Source organism: Haliotis asinina, chromosome 12, assembly GCF_037392515.1.
Source record: "Haliotis asinina isolate JCU_RB_2024 chromosome 12, JCU_Hal_asi_v2, whole genome shotgun sequence".
NCBI classification, from domain to species: Eukaryota; Metazoa; Mollusca; class Gastropoda; order Lepetellida; family Haliotidae; genus Haliotis; species Haliotis asinina.
In genome coordinates, this window is record NC_090291.1 from 27013546 (window position 1) to 27035349 (window position 21804).

Consider the following 21804-nt stretch of genomic DNA (forward strand, 5'->3'; position numbering starts at 1 on the left):
TTTATGTATAAACACTAATTAGATTCAACTGCTGCGCAGAGCAGCCATTTAGTCATTGTTCCACAACTGACCATGAAAGAACCCAATATACATGTGCTGTTCAAGCTGTCAAACTTTAGCCATCTGCAGGTGCGCAGCAAGTTAGTTGTTTCGTAAGCCCGGTGGCTTGTAAAGAGACCCTTTTTGAAACCTTTATGATATCCACCTAAAGGCCCTTAGAATAACTACAGAATGGAGTAAAACATACATTTTCGTTGAAGGGACGATTGTAAATACCTGCATTTCAGTTGTGATTCATGACTGTAGCAAAATATTCACATACGTATAACATGTCGATGGAAAAAAATCATCACGGAAAGAAAGACTCCTTTCATATTATAACACGAAGAATAACATGTTTACTGTCCACAGTGACTGTATTGGTACTGCTTTGTTTTCATATTATAACATGAAGAATAACATGAAGAATAACATGTTTACTGTCCACAGTGACTGTGTTGGTACTGCTTTGTTTTCATATTATAACATGAAGAATAACATGAAGAATAACATGTTTACTGTCCACAGTGACTGTGTTGGTACTGCTTTGTTTTCATATTATAACATGAAGAATAACATGAAGAATAACATGTTTACTGTCCACAGTGACTGTGTTGGTACTGCTTTGTTTTCATATTATAACATGAAGAATAACATGTTTACTGTCCACAGTGACTGTGTTGGTACTGCTTTGTTTTCATATTATAACATGAAGAATAACATGTTTACTGTCCACAGTGACTGTGTTGGTACTGCTTTGTTTTCATATTATAACATGAAGAATAACATGTTTACTGTCCACAGTGACTGTATTGGTACTGCTTTGTTTTCATATTATAACATGAAGAATAACATGTTTACTGTCCACAGTGACTGTGTTGGTACTGCTTTGTTTTCATATTATAACATGAAGAATAACATGTTTACTGTCCACAGTGACTGTGTTGGTACTGCTTTGTTTTCATATTATAACATGAATAATAACATGTTTACTGTCCACAGTGACTGTGTTGGTACTGCTTTGTTTTCATATTATAACATGAAGAATAACATGTTTACTGTTCACAGTGACTGTGTTGGTACTGCTTTGTTTTCATATTATAACATGAAGAATAACATGTTTTCTGTCCACAGTGACTGTGTTGGTACTGCTTTGTTTTCATATTATAACATGAAGAATAACATGTTTACTGTCCACAGTGACTGTGTTGGTACTGCTTTGTTTTCATATTATAACATGAAGAATAACATGTTTACTGTCCACAGTGACTGTGTTGGTACTGCTTTGTTTTCATATTATAACATGAAGAATAACATGTTTACTGTCCACAGTGACTGTGTTGGTACTGCTTTGTTTTCATATTATAACATGAAGAATAACATGTTTACTGTCCACAGTGACTGTGTTGGTACTGCTTTGTTTTCATATTATAACATGAAGAATAACATGTTTACTGTCCACAGTGACTGTATTGGTACTGCTTTGTTTTCATACTGTAATATGAAGAATAACATGTTTACTGTCCACAGTGACTGTATTGGTACTGCTTTGTTTTCATGTTATAATATGTCAACGGTGTTGAAAACAACCGTTCGGATATGTCAATATAATAATGTATCTTATCTCTGTAAAACAAGCGGGAAAGACTCGGAAATAGCTCAAAAGCTGAAAACTGTATAAGTATCTATACCGAAACGTCACTGTTGTACTATATGTGTGTGTGTGTGTGTGTGTGTGTGTCTGTGTGTGTGTGTGTGTGTGTGTGTGTGTGTGTCTGTGTGTGTGTGTGTGTGTGTGTGTGTGTGTGTGTGTGTGTGTGTGTGTGTGTGTGTGTGTGTGTGTGTGTGTGTGTGTGTGTGTGTGTGTGTGTGTGTGTGTGTGTGTGTGTGTGCCGATGTTGTCATCACCACCAATTCCGATAGGTTTAAGATGGGAAATTTAAAACCTGTTGGTTGTTTATCACTACGTTTCTTATTTCAAAATGCAAGATGCATTGGTGTCTGATTATGTGACTTGTTTCACCATACTGTCAGTGACATTTATCGGATATGACCAGGTATGAATGACCTAACCTGTAGACATTGTAGTATGTGGGTCTCTAGACTTAAATGCTGGGACCTTCCCGTCAGTGGAAGCAAACTTCCCAGGAACCTCCTATGACAGGCATACAGTAGTACCCCTTAACCATGATATAATACACTGATACTAAAGCAACATTCACTTAATTCTAACTCCATCCATCAATCCTACTGACATCTCATGTCTCGGAGGCCTTACTGGCCGGGTGGTGTACATTTTATCTTGCGTGTATGTTTATGCATGTATACTACGCGATACGAAATCAAAACCTTACATACTTACTACCACGTTCACTGTTTACCATTCTATACAAATGTTGCCTACCACCTTCACTGTTTACCATTCTGTATAAATGTTGCCTACCATTTTCACTGTTTACCATTCTGTACAAATGTTGCCTACCACCTTCACTGTTTACCATTCTGTACAAATGTCGCCTACCATGTTCACTGTTTACCATTCTATACAAATGTCGTCTACGGCAGTAAAGGCAAAACATTAACCAGTGTACAGCAGAACACTCAAATCCACTAGACATCACAGACATTCAAGATAATGATATTCAAACATTCACCTTTTAGACGTAACGAGACAGGAAATGGTCTGTCTTGACATTTACGCCCAAATAGAATCGTTTTGGAGGCCGGTTAATTCTCACGCCTTGACGTTTTATATCCATTTTATTGGCAATTATATGTTAGTAGAGTGAGAGAGAAATATTTTTGTTAGATAACTTCTTTGTTGTTTTTAAAGTTACGTGACCTCAAAAAAGGTCGTTCTGAGCCATCAAAGCTACATCTCGGTATTGTGTTTTTGCCTTGTCGAGATTTGTGTGAAATTTTATTTGAGTTAAGATGAACAACTGGTGCTATGTTTGGTGAACATGTTAGAAATGAGGTTTAAAGCAGAGCAAACAATGGTCGTGACATATAGTGGATATTACATGAGTGCCCATGTCATACTGTGAGTGCCCATATCATACTATGAGTGCCCATGTCATACTGTGAGTGCCTATATATTGATATTTCCCGAGCCAGAGCGTGGGATAAGCAGACATTTAGGCACGAGCGTCGTAAACATAGTATGCCAAGGGCACGAATATAATATTCTGCTTTTTACTGAAGTCGGTAAATTGAAGAAAATAAACCCAGATCTTCTTTCAAACATGGGCTGGTTACCCGTCACCGTCGCATGTCACGCAACGTCACAGAAGAACCATGATGTCATGACGTCAACATACCACGACAAAGTGATGGCATCGTATCAAATATATGAACCTCGATATGTTTGCTCTCGAAGGTAATAACATATACGCTATTTTTCAGGGCATTATCATTTGCAGAAGCTCGAGCTCTTTCATCGCCGTATCCGACGAAGTGTTGTTCCTTGTGTGCAGAAACACGTATGCACAAAGAAGTGACTGATTGAGTAAATCGAGACTTTTACTTTCAACCATGGGTCTGCCACGGTGTATGTAACAAGTATCTAAGCCACTGTAATCAATAGTCAACATACATCAAGGGAAATAGTCATTGGTATAATGAACAACAAGTGATAAATGTCAACTATTGAAAATGAACATGCGTTACCACCTAATCCGCTTTACTCACTTCTCATGACCAACAGTGTTTGGTATATTAACAGTATTAATTCATGATGATTATAATGCCACTTGCAGCGTTGGCCTTTGAATTCATCATATCACTCGTTTGGGATAATCATACTACCGTAATAAGAAAGTGCACATCTTTTCTCTAGGCATTTTCAACCTTATGACGCCACACACTTTACGGCTGTGTTCTTTCTCAGACGCTGCTCAAAATCTGAGAGCACCATTTCATTCCAATTTAAGGTGGACAATCACTATTATTCGATTCGACACACAAGATGATGCGAAATGGTGCTATTTCGTGACTGTCATTTGACAAAACGAACATTGAGGTTTAAACGTTTATACAAAATATCTATTCATGAGACATCCGTTTCTTTTAATGTACCGGAACTGAAGACTGTCTTTGCTGTAAGTAAAACTGACAACAGCGAACATAAACCCACATACTGAACCAGCAAGCCTGAAGGCTTCGTGTACTTAACCCAAACACAGTTGTTGGAACTCAACATAAGATGTCCACCCTAGCAGCATCTGTCGTCGTGTTCCTGACAATACAGAAGTACATACCAGATGTGAGTGTGAAAGGTAGCATATACTTACAGCACATCTGTAGACACATGTTTGAAAGGGGTCGGGGATAGTGTCCTCGGTCCACTGAACCACTTAACACCATCATCCACGCCCTTCGATCGGCCAGTAACAATCATCGTCATCAGACCTTGATTTCTCAGGAACCGTGAAGATTGCTATCAAGTGCTGTCATTCAAACAAGGCAAACGTAATCTGTGTATCTACAATTTTGCCTACAGCCCTACAATTTCCGAATGTATGTTTCTAGTCTTCTTCACTATACGGTGTCACTAACATGACCTACGACATCGGTGCACCCTTCCCTGTAAGCTCAGTGGAACATAACTCGCTGACGCAAACGCCATTGCATGAAACGGTTCTCGGTTGAGGCCATACTCTACGTGCTTGACTCCACCTATAGCCACATTACCTATGTATGTCAGCTGTCAACTAGCTGAGTTCAATAACGTCAAAACAACAAAAGGTCAGCCTAGAAACCCGACAGTTTATCATTCTATCCCTGATCCTTCCTATCAGAAGGGGCCCGTGAAGATCAGGGTTGGAACTGATCTTCAGTAACAGATGCCTTCGTATAGGTAAGACTCGCTGACTTGGTTGACACATGTCGTATCTCAATTGCGTTTGGGATGGTCTGGTCAAGACTCGATTATTTACAGACAGCCGCTGGAATATAGCCGGAATATTGCTGAGTGCGACGTAAAACTAAACTCATTCACTCCAATCAGAAGTAGGTAAAGCTTAGTGGTTGTTTTAACCCAGTTTAGCTCTCGGCGTTAGGGGAATAATCTGAGGATCGGTTTGTCACGGTGACTTCATCAGCGGCGACTAGCACTGGACATTCCGTCAGTCGGTTGACAGTGTCGGAGATTACAGACTACAAGAAGGTGTGACGCTGGAGCTGGAACTCCGACGTCGGTGCTATCACGTTATCGCAATCTTACGTGTCGTGGCAGAATAAGGCTTTCAGTAAATACTGACCCGAACCCTTCTCGTGGGAAGTTTTGTACCGACTGGTCTGCGTCTAAGAGATAATTTCATAGTCATTCGAAATACTTATAATTCAGATTCTACAATTTCTAGGACGGGGTTTATGTAAGTGACGCCGTATCAGCCCACAGCCATCTTAGTTTGTTAACGGTGATATTTGTGGCTCTATATAACCTATAAAGGTTTCCTGTATACTGACTCTTTCTGACTTCGTTCATTTGAGAGTGGTCGTAGAATGCCACTTGTTGTCTCTGTCACCAGTGGTATAATTACTCCCTATTCAGGGCTTTGCACACGAGTTTGTTATAGTGTCTAGTTATTGTTTAGATCCGTTCACGACTCGCGGAATGTGGAGCCATACAGAATGGCGCTATACTTACCCCTTCCTATACAAAGATTCAACCATTCGGTCAACTTTTTAACAGGCACCATCCAAACTAGTACCAGATGAAGATTTGACCAAAGGAAATGTCCAGTTTGTCTTCTGAGTTGTATACACACATGCATGTACAGGTCCTTGTGCACATCTGTGTGTGCGTGCGTGCGTGCGTGCATGTGTGTTGACGTGTTTTTGTTTGTTGGTTGAGACCATGCATCATTTTTAAAGAAAATACATCTTGTTGAAGCCTACCACCTGTCTAGAAGTTTCTAGCTCCCAGCGATGAGATACTAAAATATGACGCGAGAAGTCTGTCAGAAAGTTAGTATGCTTCACAATTACAGACACGTAAACAAGTTTGTGTAACAAATGCAAAAACTGGGCAGAAACCAGTGCGTACTGGTCACATATCGTTCAGATTTGTAGGTGTGTCGAAAGGCAAGTCTGTCATTGGCTGATAGTCGGTGACACTCAGCACCTGAAGGCCGGGCTGTTCGGAATCGGGTCATTTCGACCACTGTCAACAGGCTGTAGTTGCTCTTGTTCCATTCCTGACAGAAGCACTTCGTCCTTTCGAACAAGCACCGGCTGGGTAAAGGTAAATATTTCTATTGTTTATGGCAAACACGCGGTCACTATTATACTATAGCAACCAACCAAATCACTTGTGAAGTATCTTTATATATATGCCTTAAGCAAATATATATAACCACCCACATGTTTGTATTTTTGTATGTTCGTCTGTACACCCAGATATTTCTGTATACAGAGGATGGTGCTACCGTCTTGTGATGTATGCATGAACAATGTAATAGGTCATTTTAAACGCTTACTTGTGCATGGCAGTTAAGTCGGATCTAACCCACTGGGTTGCAGGCTCCTGTGTCCGTTAATCACACACCACGTGACCTGACCTGTGTTTGGGTCTGGGGTCAATGCGCGCCGGCAGACACATGTATCACCCTCTTTGAAGCATGTGTCGCGGAGACAGAGACAGACGCGGAGCATTAGATCTACACGAACCCATACAACAACAACAGCAGCAAGACTTGGTTAGAGAATGTACAATGCAGGCCTACGTGCCATGTTTTGTTATAATGATCGGGAAATGTCACAGGCTGACGATAACACGTGTATATTGTGTGTATGAGTAGTAAGACACTTAATAACATGACATACTGGCTAGAGCCAGAACAATAACGAAAAGAGACATTTTTCTGCTTTACATCTTCATCTTTTGTTCTGGAGTACAACCTCATCTGTTGCACCTGATGATGGAGCCAGAGTGAGTGAGTGAGTTTAGTTTTACGCCACACTTAGCAATATTCCAGCCACATGGCGGCGGTCTGTAAATTATCGAGTCTGGACTAGACAATCCAGTGATCAACAATATGAGCATCGATCTTCGCAATTGGGAACCGATGACATGTGTCAACCAAGTCAGCGAGCTTGACCACCCGATCCCATTAGTCGCCTCTTACGATAAGCACAGTCGCCTTTTGTGCCAAGCGTGGGTTGCTGAAGACCTATTCTACCCCGGACCTCACGGGCTGATGATGGGGCCAGAACAAGACCTGAAATGTTGTACTCCAGAACAAGAAAGAAGATGCAACCCAGAAACATCTCTCTGTTCATCAAATAGCATCTACTAAAATGCAAATCAAGCATCCAGAACAATAACACTTTCTTGGTGGAGATCAGTCTAAATTCCTTCAACTTAGATGTATGCGTGTTGATACCTTAATCGACCCGTGAAGGTCCGGGGTAGAATAGGTCTTCAGCAACCCATGCTTGGCACAAAAGGCGACTGTGCATGTCGTAAGAGGCGACTAGCGGGATCGGGTAGTCATGCACGGTGCCAGATCGATCCCCATGCTCTTGATCAGTGGATTATCTGGTCCAGACTCGATTATTTACAGACCGCCGCCATATAGCTGGAATATTGCTGAGTGCGGCGTAAAACTGAACTCACTCACTCATTGACACCTTAACCTAATGTGAATCTTGTCGTCCGCGCCGTGTGTTTTAGGTTCAGTATGCGACAAATGATAGAGCTAGGGTTTTGCTATCTGTGGTGGTACACTGTTATCCATTTTGGGCTCATAACAGTTTTGTAGTTGGTGGAATAACTTCACCGACCTCGCTTGGTGTGAGGGGATCGATGTGATTTCCCAATTTTGTTGTGAACAGACAAGTTGACTGACTTGTGTTGACATAATTTGACGTATAAGAGAGTAGTTTATATTGCAGTTAGACTGAACATTGAATGTGATTCTGGAATAGTAAAACAATTCTTTATGCAGTTCCTCAAGATATAATTGCTTTCCGACGTCCTCTTTGAAAGCCCAAAGAGTCGAAGCTAACATTATGTGCATATTATCCGGCGGCTCGATCCCTTCTTAAACATGGTTGTTTTTGCAAAATACAGAAAATATCGTACTAAGCTACTTCTTGTAGCTTCTGTATGGAACTGTTAGGTATGGTGAGCTGAGGGGTAAAAATATAAAGAAGTGTCGTGATCATCGATTCACATAATCGGATATGATCCCATGTATTGAGCCGTGTCAGAGTCGAGCCAGATCAACTGGTCTATTACCGTCTACTCTCATGTCTAGACCAGCTCAGTGGGCTAGGGTTTTATAGTCTTACCTGGGATCTACAAGGGCCTGTGTGAAGACTGTGACGTATGAGTAATATCCTTTGACATGAGAAGTAATGTGAATCAAGACTTCGACATTAGTAATCTAAAAAATACTAGTATTATGTGTAATGATGGGAAAAATAAGACTTCTAATTATGTGACGAAAATATTGTAAATATTGTTAAGACTATAACATGTAAATCTTGTGAAGACCATGTGACGTAGACCTATTTCAAATAGCTTCTTTGCAGCCTACATGTTTGATCTCATACTTTCTCCTAGAACGTTCTATGAGCGAGTGAATGGGTTTAGTTGTACTTGCACTCAGCAGTATGCCAGCTATATATCGGCGGTCGAGTCTGGACTAGACAATCCAGTGATCAACAACATGAGCATCAATCTGCGCAATTGGGAACCGAAGACATGTGTCACCCAAATTAGCGAGTCTGACAACCCGATCCCATTTGTCGACTATTGCAAGCATAGGCGCCCTTTGTGGCAAGTATGGGTTGCTGAAGGCCCTTCACGGGCAGGAACGTTCTGTGAATGCAGACATTCTCACTACAATGAATACAACGTTTCAGTGTAGATAATTTTAACACTGCCAACAAGTGATGTAAAGACATGGGAAGTATAAATGTTATTGGCACGTGGACAACAGATGTTATTCAAGCTGAGTGAAGGAGCTATATGTATTAGATTGATCGGGGTATATGATAGTACATCTATGTACACGGTCTTATACATAATTAACACATTGCAATACACATTGACGGACGTATGTAGACAAAGGAGAGCAATAAGCAATCAGTGGACATGAATTTCTGGACATACTTCATGCCTAGTCAATACCGGCGAATCAGTCCCCGGGCCACCTCCATACAGTAAAGTATTGTTAACAGTTTATATACATGGTCTGACAGCTCATCTACATAATGTGGCATTATACCGCCGTAGCCTACATATTATACACCGTAACAGGCGTTCTCACGTTTTTTTTTCAAAACCCTTTGTGCGCATAATAGAGCTGCTACAGTCCTGTATCTACACCAAAGCACAATCATGGCTCCCACAAAGTTATATATATGTCAAAGTAAAAGTAATATGAGACATTGGAATATATTCAGTATATTGAGTTTTGAGATGACAAATGTATCGTATGTATTTTTCACATATATACATATTGATATATTGCATGATTTAGACATTCATTATTTTGTATAGCTATTAGCTACCTCAAATTCGAAATGTATTATTGATATACAGAATAGAATCTATGTTGGTATATCACACAACAGAAATTGATCAAGGTTGACATTGGAATTAGATTTGGTTGTGAATTATCCAAAATATATTTAAAGAATGAATGCTGTGATATGGAGCTAGATATTACGTCCCTGTAATACAGTCCTCACGCCCTTGCCTTCGGTCTAGAAAATACACTTTGTTATAGCTAGACATCATTTATTTATTTACAACAATCGATTTCATCTGCCAGATAATCTGTATATGTCTAAAAGTGAATCTAGGAGGTTTATGCAGTCAGTTACCAAAATACTGAAGCTGCTGAATCAAGAGTGAACTACAGTACATACACTAATGTCTCGCTGTGGAAGCAAGCGATATGTGTGCGATGAACATTACAGGTGAGCAGGTGACCTCGGACAGGCTTTGTCAGACATACCAGGTTTACCATGACATCCAAACGCTCAAAGACACTGTGTAAACACAGGTCTAATAAATTAATGAATGGAAACGCATAGACGGATCCAGGGAAACTCTCTTGAAAGCAGATGAAAATGAACTGTACCCACTGTCACGCGCGCACACACACGCACGCAGACACACACGCACACGAAAAGCTACATCCGCTTCTAAAAAGTGATAGCTTGGTCATGCGGCTTGTGTGTGTGCGTGCGAGCGTGTGTGCGTGCGAGCGTGTGTGCGTGCGTGCGTGAGTGCGTGCGTGAGTGCGTGCGTGAGTGTGTGTGTGTGTGGCTGGACATCTATGTGCCCCGAGCAGGTGGCAATGTGCACACCAGACGTCAAAATATCGCGAATATGTCCGCGCAGAACAGATGGTATCTGCGCGACGTTCACGTGCCAACCCACAACTTAATGCAAGTCAGTGGTATCGGAGGCCTAGGTTACATCGGCACGGGGCTGATGTCATGTTGTCTGCTAATTGCCGATGGATCTATAAAAACTTCGTCATGAACTAAGTGGGTAAATACCTTGCTGGTAATCTTACAGATCGGGCCCAAAGCACGCATGAGACATACCTGAAATATAATCAGTTGTGCGGTAAGATTCATTAGTCATCTACCGGTCCCTCGGGTGACAGCTTACGTTACCCTTGCCCTTCGGGGGTCAGCATCCCTCTTAGATGTCCTATGATGTAATGGGTGTCAAGAAATAGATTATGTAATAGAAAAAGAATAACTGCCCCAGTAACCAAACCACATATGGTAACCGATCCACGTGCCTCGTAGTCAGGAACCCACCCTTTAAATGCGACACCCCTATACATGCTGCCACTGTCTCTCACTCGGACATCAGCTCAAAAATCTGTCTCCGTGAGGTAAGATATCTATGACTATTTCTGATTACCAGCTACTCAACTGAGATTAAGCTGTAAATATGTTCTTACCATTTTCTTATTACTTTGAGAATCAGTCTTGGTATGAGGATGTTGTGAGCATGTTCTCTGTTGTGAGCCAAAAGTTTCCTCCAAAAGTATAAACAACTTGACTCCTGTAGACTGTAATGTCAGATTTGGCAAATCCAAACTACAATGACTAGTGGCAGCACTAACTGTCATTGAGCACTGTTGTCCCGAGGCTTTCTTCAAGGCCGAGTGGAATCGGGTTGGTCAAACAGTCGAGAGTATCTTGATTACCTGACTTTTATGTGTTCTCGAGGCTATATTCGTTTTATTTATCTGTTTCCAGGGATACTGCATGATTGACTTTAAAAAAAATATCCTATTCTTCCTTTCACAAAGCATTAGGTGATGGTAAGGCACTATAGTAACCTTAGTGTGTTAAAGAAGGCAGTTCAGGTTAACTTTAGTAAAGATTGTTTCGTAAAAGGTGCCCGTGGATTTTCTCATTCCATTTTTGAGAAAGCTGCCTCTGGCCAGTTTGCATCTTTGACGTGGGCAAAGTAATGTCTGTCCCCATCTGGTGGGTGTGAGTAATGTCTGCTCCCATCTGGTGGGTGTGAGTAATGTCTGTCCCCATCTGGTGGGTGTGAGTAATGTCTGCCCCCATCTGGTGGGTGTGAGTAATGTCTGCCCCCATCTGGTGGGTGTGAGTAATGTCTGCCCCCATCTGGAGGGTGTGAGTAATGTCTGCCCCCATCTGGTGGGTGTGAGTAATGCCATAGATCCATGTTTCTTAACAGATCGTTCTGTGACTCTTTGCCTCTGATACATTAATGCTTTTCATGTTTTCCGTAAACATGACGTAAAAATATGTCCATATCTCATGAGTCCATTTCACCGTTACAGTATTTCAACTGAGGAAACGATTTATAAATGATGCGATTTTTAGCTGTGAAGTTGCCATAACCGACGTGGTTTATGAATACATACTTGACAAAACATTTTATAAAAATATCCCGAACAGCTTTATGGGTAAGTTTGCCATTTATTGCTAACTGCAATATACCAGAGGTTGTCATCCATGAACTGTCACGGGTTTCCGAGCTTCTAAAATGCCATACAAAGAGAAAGATATAAACGATAGAATGCCCTACCATGACACTGGATGCCTCGAAACCCAGTCATAACGACCGATTCAGGACAACCATTGTTGTCCTATAAATTCTAAAGAATGAGTGGGTGAGCGAGCTGGGTTTATGACGCTTTTAGCAATGCTCAAGCACTTTCAAGAAGCACTTTCACCAACAGAAATACGCTGTACACATTGTACAAGTACTGAGGGATGAGCGAACACTTTCAACACTAGGCGTCGCCACCACCCCTAAATTCCAGGGGCGGTACAGCTTTTGGATTTGGAAAAAGGTGCGCGTGCGTGCGTTCGTGCGTGTGTGTGTGTTTAGAAACACTCGAACACTCTTCTCTGTTGAGAAAGAGGGGGGCGGAGGTGGTGCTCACCACGAAGCGATACAGATGTCATGCAGTCTTATTCAGGACAGCCATCGTTAAAATATTTCTAAAGACCAAAAGCCATGTAGTGAAGCCATGTAAGAATTAATTGTAATTATTTATTTCAGGCCAATCTGCATTCTTAATCCTTGTTATAACCGCGGTGTACCCTGTGTTGTCAGCCACTCTGTCACAGTACCACTCTGTCACTGTCATTTATTACTGTATATGACATTTATAGCCTTCATCGGCTACCCCCCCACCTCCCTGGCCGTGTCTGCCATCACATCAACTGTTTCAAGGAAGTGTTATTGTCCATTGTTGAGTCTTCACCTGTCCATTGTTGTCAAAAACTGTATCTGTGCTCACATCTATATCGTCAAGCCGCTGCACACCCGCAAGACGATAGCTGATCTATCACATTGTTGTACATAAACATTTCATTTGGTGCATGAACACGTTTGCTTTAAACACAAAACCTCTCTTTTCCATACGAGACAAAGGTGAAAAACACCCAAATAAACAGAATAAGAGAAAATAAAGCCTATTTAGTAGTGTGTTAATATATGCACATGCACGTGAGTAAATACCATTTTAAAATTACGTGTCTTGCATTACGCTCATCCACATTTTTAACGTGCCTTTACTGGCAGTTGACTTGCAGTGGAACTGATGGAATGTACCTAATTGTAGAGTACCTAAAGTAGGTAGCGGGTAGCATGAACACAGCGACTGGTAACGCAGTGTTAGATTCAAGGTGGCATCAAGGGGCCTTTGACACATGTCACGAATATGTACAATGGAGACCATGACTGCGGAAAGTCAGACACTGGTGGAAATCAGACACTGGTGTTTGGTCGGTGTTTTGTGGAGCTCAGAAACAAGTTCTTTATAAACAATGCATTACATGACGTCCTTTCGATCACTGAAATCAGTGCTTGTTGTTTGTCATGGTGGCTTCTGGGGCCCAGAAACAGATGTATATTGCATTGGCATCGAGGCGTTGGCGTCTGGAACTGTGGAAGCAGTGCTGCGTTATTGCAGCTTATGGAGCTAAAGACCCCAGACTAGCTATTCTCGAACGTTCGTAACCCTACCAACTTCTTAGGCCTATTACAAACTTCTTAGTACACATTGGGTACGATCAAAGTTACGAATTCTTAGGGCTACGAGCGTTTCGAGAATAAGGGCCCAGTGTTCTACTATGAAGGTCCGCGTGTAGGATACGTGTGCTCTAGGTTGAGCATCGGCACTGGTGCGACGTTATAGAGTCGGCATGTGGTTCATCAAGCAAGGTCAAAACTGATTGTTAGTGAATACTCAGACGAACACTGAACCCAGCCCTACAACCCAACAAACATTATTTTGGAACTGTCACATCTACATGGACACACTGAACTGAATAATCTGCTGTGTTCTCGGTGAACACCGTGTCATAGACTGGATCACCCACACATACGTTTTGTTGAACTTGTTTCAGAACATAATATTGTTCAGGAGACAGTCGATGTATTCGTGACCTACTCGTATAGCTATTCATCATATGACAGTTCTTTTTGGTTTTTTTCGTAATTACATGCATGGGATATATACACCTGGAAATTAATCAAGCAACACCCCAATTTTTTCTATTGGAGCAACTTTGAAGTGTTCTGACAATCAAAATATGCCTGGTTGATATAGTTTGACACTTTTTTATTCAACAGACGATCTCTGACAAACAACTTAAAGGGAAAAAGTATCAAGACTTTGCTTTATTGCAACGAAATCCAAATTCTTAAAACTGTCTTAAATTCATGAAAAAATGGACACAATTTACTATTCATCCACAGACGTTGTTGTCAGGTGTATTAACACAAATGTCACATGGAAAGAAAGAACAGTCATCTGAGAGTCTGCACACCGACTTTCATCAATATCTAGTGTGTCCTCCCTGCGCACGCACCACCGATTCCAGACGCCTCCTCATTCCTTGGATGAGTCTCCGGATCTGATTCTGGGGGATCCTGTTCCACTCCTCATGCAGGGCAGCCGTCAATTCGTTGAGATTATGGACTGGTGGGTCTCTCTGCCTCACACGACGGCCAATAAAGTCCCACAAATGTTCAATGGGGTTGAGGTCAGGGCTCATGGCAGGCCATGGAATTCTGTCAATTGCATTTTGCCGCAAAAAATCATTTACAGCATGCGCCCTGTGAGGTCTAGCATTGTCGTCCATAAATATGGGTCTCGTTGCCAGAGGATGGTTCTCAAAATGAGGTACCACAGCCCTGTCAAGAACCTCCTGTTGGTAACGAACACCGTTAAGGTTGCCACGGATGGTAATGATATCCAACTTGCAGTTCATGGAAATGCACCCCCATACCATAACGGAACCTCCCCCAAAGGCCACAGTCTCCTGGATGTTCCGTGGAGCCATTGCTGTGTTCCTCTGCCTCCAGACCCGAGTACGACCGTCCACCATGTGCAGCAAGAACCGGCTCTCATCTGAGAAATGGACCTTCCTCCAAGAGGCAATGTTCCAGTGCAAACGGTCATTACACCAGGCCAGTCGGGCTGCCTTATGGGCTGGAGACAGTCTGGGTCGCTTGATTGGCCTCCTTGCCCGGTATCCTGCAGCTTTCAGACGATTCCGAACAGTCCTGTTCGAGATGGGTCTTCCTGGAAGCCACTCCTGTCTCAACCGAGAGCTCGAGTCGAAGGACCTGCGCCGTACAAGTCTCAGTAAAGCTCTGTCCTCCCGGACTGTGGTCTTCCTGGGTCTTCCTGGTCTAGGCAGGTCTTTAACTTCATTAGTGGCCCGGTATTTTTTCAAAAGTTTTGAAATTATGGAATGATGTCGTCCGATTTGAGTCCCGATTTGTCTTAGAGACATACCAGCATTCCTCATGCCGATTATTTGCCAACGAGTGGCCTCTGATAATTTCCTACGTGCCATGACATTGAAATGAATGAAAAACCGAATGCAATCGACAACCTGCGCTTGTAAACACCCCAGGGAAAAAGTGCATTTTTCGAAAGTTGAGGTTAAAGCAATGCACGTGCGCTGTGCAAGCTTCACGCGCGTCATATCAACCCATGAAAAGCTCATGCTGTATGTCAATACATCAAAATTGAATAATCAATCATCAAAATTACTTCGTTAAACTTTGTTAAGTTTTTATGTGTCTTTGAATTTGGTGTTGCTTAATTAATTTCCATATGTATAGATCTATGTTTGAAACGTTTTAGCGGTACATCGTCAACATTTTCTTGCAGTGAGTACGTTACTACTTCCTACCGAAGGGCATGAATAACTCAAAATAGCGATATCGTTCCATTTGCCATGCTCGAGCATTTCGATGATACATAATTTTTTCTTTATTTCAGATTCAAACTTAACACCCGTATCACGCTCGTTATGGATGCTGGTCACCTTAAGAGTTCTATCCCCTTGTACACCCTGAAGGACGTAGCGCTTCACTGTGACCCGGAGTCTTGCTGGATAGTAGTATCTGATCTAGTTTATGACGTAACCCGGTTTATCAGAGAGGTGCAGTATGCGTTCATTTCTAGTCTGGTGGTGGTTTTATAGATCCAACCGAGTGCACCAGTGTCTTTACCTGGCATCATCATGTCTTGACCACATCCCGTATGGACAACAAGTCTAAAATATATATTAAAATTCAGTTTAGCCAAGCTCAAATATTTTACTTAGGTTCATTCCAATACTATCATTTCCTGAGAGTATAAAACTGTCGATGTCCTATTACTGCCTATACTGACATAGGTACGTCTTAACGGGGATTGTTTATTCGTGTATTTCAGCATCCTGGGGGAGAAGACATCATTCTTGAACACGCGGGCACGGACGCTACGGTGGCCTTCATAGACAAGGGTCACTCAAGGGACGCGTGTGAGATGCTAAGGGATTATCTTGTCGGTCAGCTAGTAAAGGTCAGTGACCCTGTAACGTTTCCAACCTATGTTTGAATCGTGTTGTCCAGTTAGTTGATACATGACGTAAATGATGACTGTTGGTGTCTTCACGGGACTGGCTTCAATGTCCCCCGCTGCCAATGGCAACTCATTCGGTACTTTGTGGTAGTACCTCCTTAACTCGAATAACACTGAATCACGCATGATGCACGGATGTTTTGCGAATGCAAAAGGATGAAATAACAAAATCTGTTTTTCTTATGTCGTCTGCAAAATTTGGTGATGGCTGCGAAAAGATTTGATTTGCATTCCAATTATTACCTTTTGACAAAACGTTCAAATGTAGTCCCTGTGAATATTAAGAAGGTGAATTACTCCGCGGTTACCTTACTAAGATGATAAGGCGGGAAGTGCACGATCCGATACCCATGCTTTGAACAGTTCAAAATTAACACTGAGGTGTTCGGTAAGATAAATACGTTGTTCACTGGTCCCTAGGGCTCCATGGGTTGATGAACCCTGGAGGTTTGTTCATGTTCCCTGAGCCCGAACGAATATATAAAATATCTGTTTAACTCAAATACGAACCAGAATACCTTCGTGTATGTTAGCTCTTTAGTATTGTCAGTTGTGTTTATGTATGTATGGTGATAAGAATATTGATGGATAGCCATACATCATGTTTAAACCAGTATCTACCTAGGTTAGTATGTATTTTTGATAGTGATAAGCAAGACGAAAGCTGTTGTCACGTGTATACTTCCAGGAGGACAGACGCCTCCCGATCCGACTTGCCGGAACCTTCTAGTACCCCCGCCGTATGAAACATACTACAGATCTCGGATACTCGGAATTATTGTCTGATGTGGAAATCATCTTATATAGTTCACATTAATAGGTCTGCCACAATGGTGACTATGACAATGATCTCATGATGCGCACATGAGGATGAGGAAAGATGCAGCACTCGGGGCTGCTGCAGGACGAACCTGTGGTTCCAGACAATACAGAGAATGGTCAAGAACTGGTTGTTAAGGCAGAACTATCGCTAAGAGACGTGGGATATACATGTTGTAATCATCGAAAATTGGTGAAGGATTAGGCAGCTGGTTGATCCTGATTTCTCAGTGCGTGAGTCTGCATGTGCTGAGACTGAGCACTGTGTTTAGTGTCATGTGTAAATTGAAACGCTGTCTCTATTTATGAGTGAGCGAGTGAGTGTGTGAATGAGTGAGGTTTAAACCCCTTTGAACAGTATTCGAGTAATATCACTGCCGCGTGTCAGTTTGATGAGCGAGAAACACGTACGTCTAATGACCATATCAGAACGAACGTTGTGGTTCGAATCCTTGATACGGGTTTCGGGCCCGTTGTAAAGACTCAATGTTTCACAGCGAAGTACTAATATTCTAGTGTATGCGACTTAACTACAAGCGCTCCCCTTCTCTTAACACGATCAATCTCTACTTACCAGACAGAAATACATCACTAAAGGTAACGATGTGGACTTGGCCCTTGCATAACTCTGTGGTCAGTACCCTGTTACAAATCAACACATGCATTTCCCTGGAAAGATGTGAGTTAGTCGGATTTCTAACAGGAGAGAAAGTAAATGTTGATTTGTTGATATATTCAGCTGAGAAAGCCTTCATTTCTTTCATTATTTTGTTCTCATCTGTGAATTTCTGAGTCAACTGACCCTGTACACGTTACGTGCTTATCCCGGTGAACATTCTTATTGCTGAATGTAGCCAGATGACAGACTGGTTGTGTAAGTGAATCGGTCACACAGAAGAGTCATCACAACCCATATCTAGAACGTCCTACATATTGGTCATGCCCGCACGAACTGACAACGAATAACTCCAAAAAATGTCAGCTATGAAAAATTCTTTAACGCTTTTTGAAAATCAAATTTGATCTTTCATAAAAGTTTTTAAATCAGTGAAAATCAACTGTTGGCAAATTCATAATCATAATAAGTAAACACACTTTTGGAGATAACTACTGCCAATCACGTGTGCATAACCTTTAAAGTAGGTAGAATGTTTTCGCTCTCGAGGCCTAAATGCTGTATTTACAGGGTGAGAATTACTGGAGTGAAGACACTGAGATTCCCGTGTGGCCCACGGTGTCTCACTCAGGGACATGGGAGATGTGTCACAACTAACATGACCTGTAGGTAGGTGCAGATGTCAAGTCTCTATCACTGGCCTGGTTGTTGCAGACCTATTTCCCTAGCATGGGGGACACTGAATAGTTAGAGTGCAGGTGACCCAGGTTACAAACCATGCACTGTTTGTTCCCTGCTCTATGTATACAGCCTTGTTGACAATACAGCCATGTTTTTTGCAGCGTGTTCACATGTAGCACGTACCTGCTCATTATGAATTATTTTTCTAAATAAAAAAGGAAAATATGCATAATAGTTTGTTTGATGTGCTTGTGCATTCATTTTCCCCACACTAAGGAGTATTTATGTGGTATGCCAGTGGCCGATAGATCTTTGAAGAAAGTGATTCAGGTCTTGGAGGTTAAAATTTTGGTGAAAAATTAACAAATGACAGCAATTCCGGGATTTAAAATCAGAATCACTGGTTTCTGGTACACTTATGGGAGGCAAGTCTGCATCTATGGCCCCATCTAGGAACCTAGGTCCAGACACAATGTACCAACACACCAAACATTTTTCACACATCTTCCACAGCTCAAGACAAAGTATTCAGTAACTTAGATATTCTTTAATGTTGAAGGTAAATATATTATGACAATATTTACAGATCATCAGTGAATATGGACATTTTGAAATATAGCACTGGAATGTCAATGTGGGGAATGATTGAGAGGCAACTACTGACACACACTGAAGACTACTCACCAACCTAATCAGATTTCTAGTGTTAATCCTTCAATGGCAAACCAATGGAATGACAGATTAACACCAGTAATATGAGATAATCGAGAATTATTAAACTTTTTTCTGATTGGTATATACATATGACATAATTAATTAATGTGACATAATGCTTACACAACCATAAATTAAACTGTGTGGAATATTCTGTTAACACATCCATACTAAAAGGCACGCACAAACATTCAATGTCAACATAAATGAATTGGCAATAGTACATGAATGGATTCACATTGCATTTCCTGAATATACTATTAAGACAAGACTCAAATCTCAGATCTGGGGAACCTCAGGTTTGCGATTCTTGCCAGGTAGAGCACTGGTAGTGACTTGACAGTGGTTCTTAATCTGATCAGCATTTAACAACAGAAACTGGTTTGTGAATATACTGACACAATCTAGATATATTATGCAATATTCAAAAGAAAGCTGGAAACTGGTCATTTCATCGCATAGATGATCACATATACTAAGCACATAAAGAAACTGTGCCAAAATTTAAAATCTAAAACCTGTGCCAACACATAAGGATTTAAACTCAGAGATTAGTGACATGTATTAAACAAACATGTATGTGCACATTCCGTGGCGTCAGTGGTTTTGTCCTTGAGATGTGCAATACGCTGTTGCACAAGCATTCTGGGGAAAAAGAAAGAGCAAATGGATGCCACACAATACTGTCACTGTGGAAAGCTCAACCACTGCCCTTGCGATTGTTAAAAAAATTAACAGCTATTGAAAACCATAGAATGCCACTGGTAATGTCTGCACATCAGAGGCCACTGGGATTGTCCATGGGGGAATGTCTCATGACAAGTGGCTGCACATTTTCTCTGCCACCAGAACTCCATTTCTGCACTGGTGAGATGCTACCACAATACCAATGACATCATCGATTGGCCACTTTCAGGACATCCACATGTAACAACGCCAAGACAGGACAGATGGATAAGGGTGACCCATCTTTGCCAGTGACTTCAGACTGCAGTGATGACTGCCTGGACCATCCCAGGACTTTGCTGCATTCACCCCTACACCGTTCAAAACTTTGATGTCATCATGGGATTAGACCACAACGTCCCGTCATAAGACCTATCCTGACACAACCTATTTGACAAGCTCGCTATATGTGGTGCCGAAATCATGTCCACAGACCCTTGTTTTGGTGGAGAAATGTTGCTTTTACAGATGAGTCCAGGTTTAACATTTCCCATAGTGATGGGCGTCAGTGTGCTTATAGACATGTGGGAGAATGTTGTGCACAGGCCTTTGTCTTGGAGAGGAATCGCTTTGGTTGTGGTGGTGGTTCCGTGATGCTTTGGGTTGGAATAACAGCATGCCAAAGAACTCCTTTGGTAATTGTTGAGGACAACTTAACAGGTGTGGGCTACAGGGATCGGATTCATCGACCTGTGGCAGTTCCTTTTCTGCAACGTAATGGCCCTGGGTTAACATTCCAAAAGGACAATGCCCGCCCTAATACGGCAAGGGTTGCTATGAATTTCTTGCAACACCACAATGTTGACTTAGGGCCTTGGACTGCAAATTCACTGGATCTCTCCCTGATAGAGCACGTTGGGGATGAGATGGATTGACATCTATGTCAACTTCTTCATCTGCCAGATAATGTCCTTGACCTTGCAACAGAACTTGATCTGGCATGACATCCTACAAGCCTTCCTTGCATGTTTGATTCTCTATGCGTCGTCAATGCACTGCTGTTCTCAATGCCAATGATGGACATACCCGTTACTGAACCTGTGACATGGTCGTTTAACCCCTGTCCACTTGTGGACTTGTGACGTCATTGTGATTAACTTTTCAACTGAAATTCTCCAGACTAGTTATGGGCTTACATTATACATTACTGTACCTTTGGCATTGTTATCGTACTTATCAACTGGGGTAATATTTTAACAATGCAGTTTCTTTATGTGGCTAGTATAGTATAGATTTTAGCTTTTATCAAGCTGCTTGTGTTAATTATGACCTCTGCTTCTCTGGATCATTCTTGTTTCAAAACATTTACAACTATTTTGAATGACACAGAAGAGTTAAGAAATATGAAACCACTGAAACATGTATACCTACAATGTTGTCTTGCTCACAACTCCATCCTTGGCAGTCACCTTGACTATGACCTTGACTCACTGAACAGGTAATGGCCTCATATTTAGCACATATGTGTGCAAAGACATGTCTTCTCAGATTAATGCTGAGAATCAGATGAATCACAATGTACTGTTAGTCATCTGCTTGTATGATCCTATAATGTATGCCTGTAGAAAATATTGGGAAAAAACATATTCATGGTGTTCACCAAAGATTACCATTGATAAGCTAAAACATTAAAACTGAAATATTCACTAACAAGTAATTGCACATAATCCTAAAGATAAAACAGACACATGAAGAAAAGGTGCCAAGCAGCTGCACAATAGTCACAATCATAATATGGTAGTCAAGATTTAATAACTTAACATTACACAAACTGATGAAGTAATATGAATAATTCCAGATCATAAACAATGC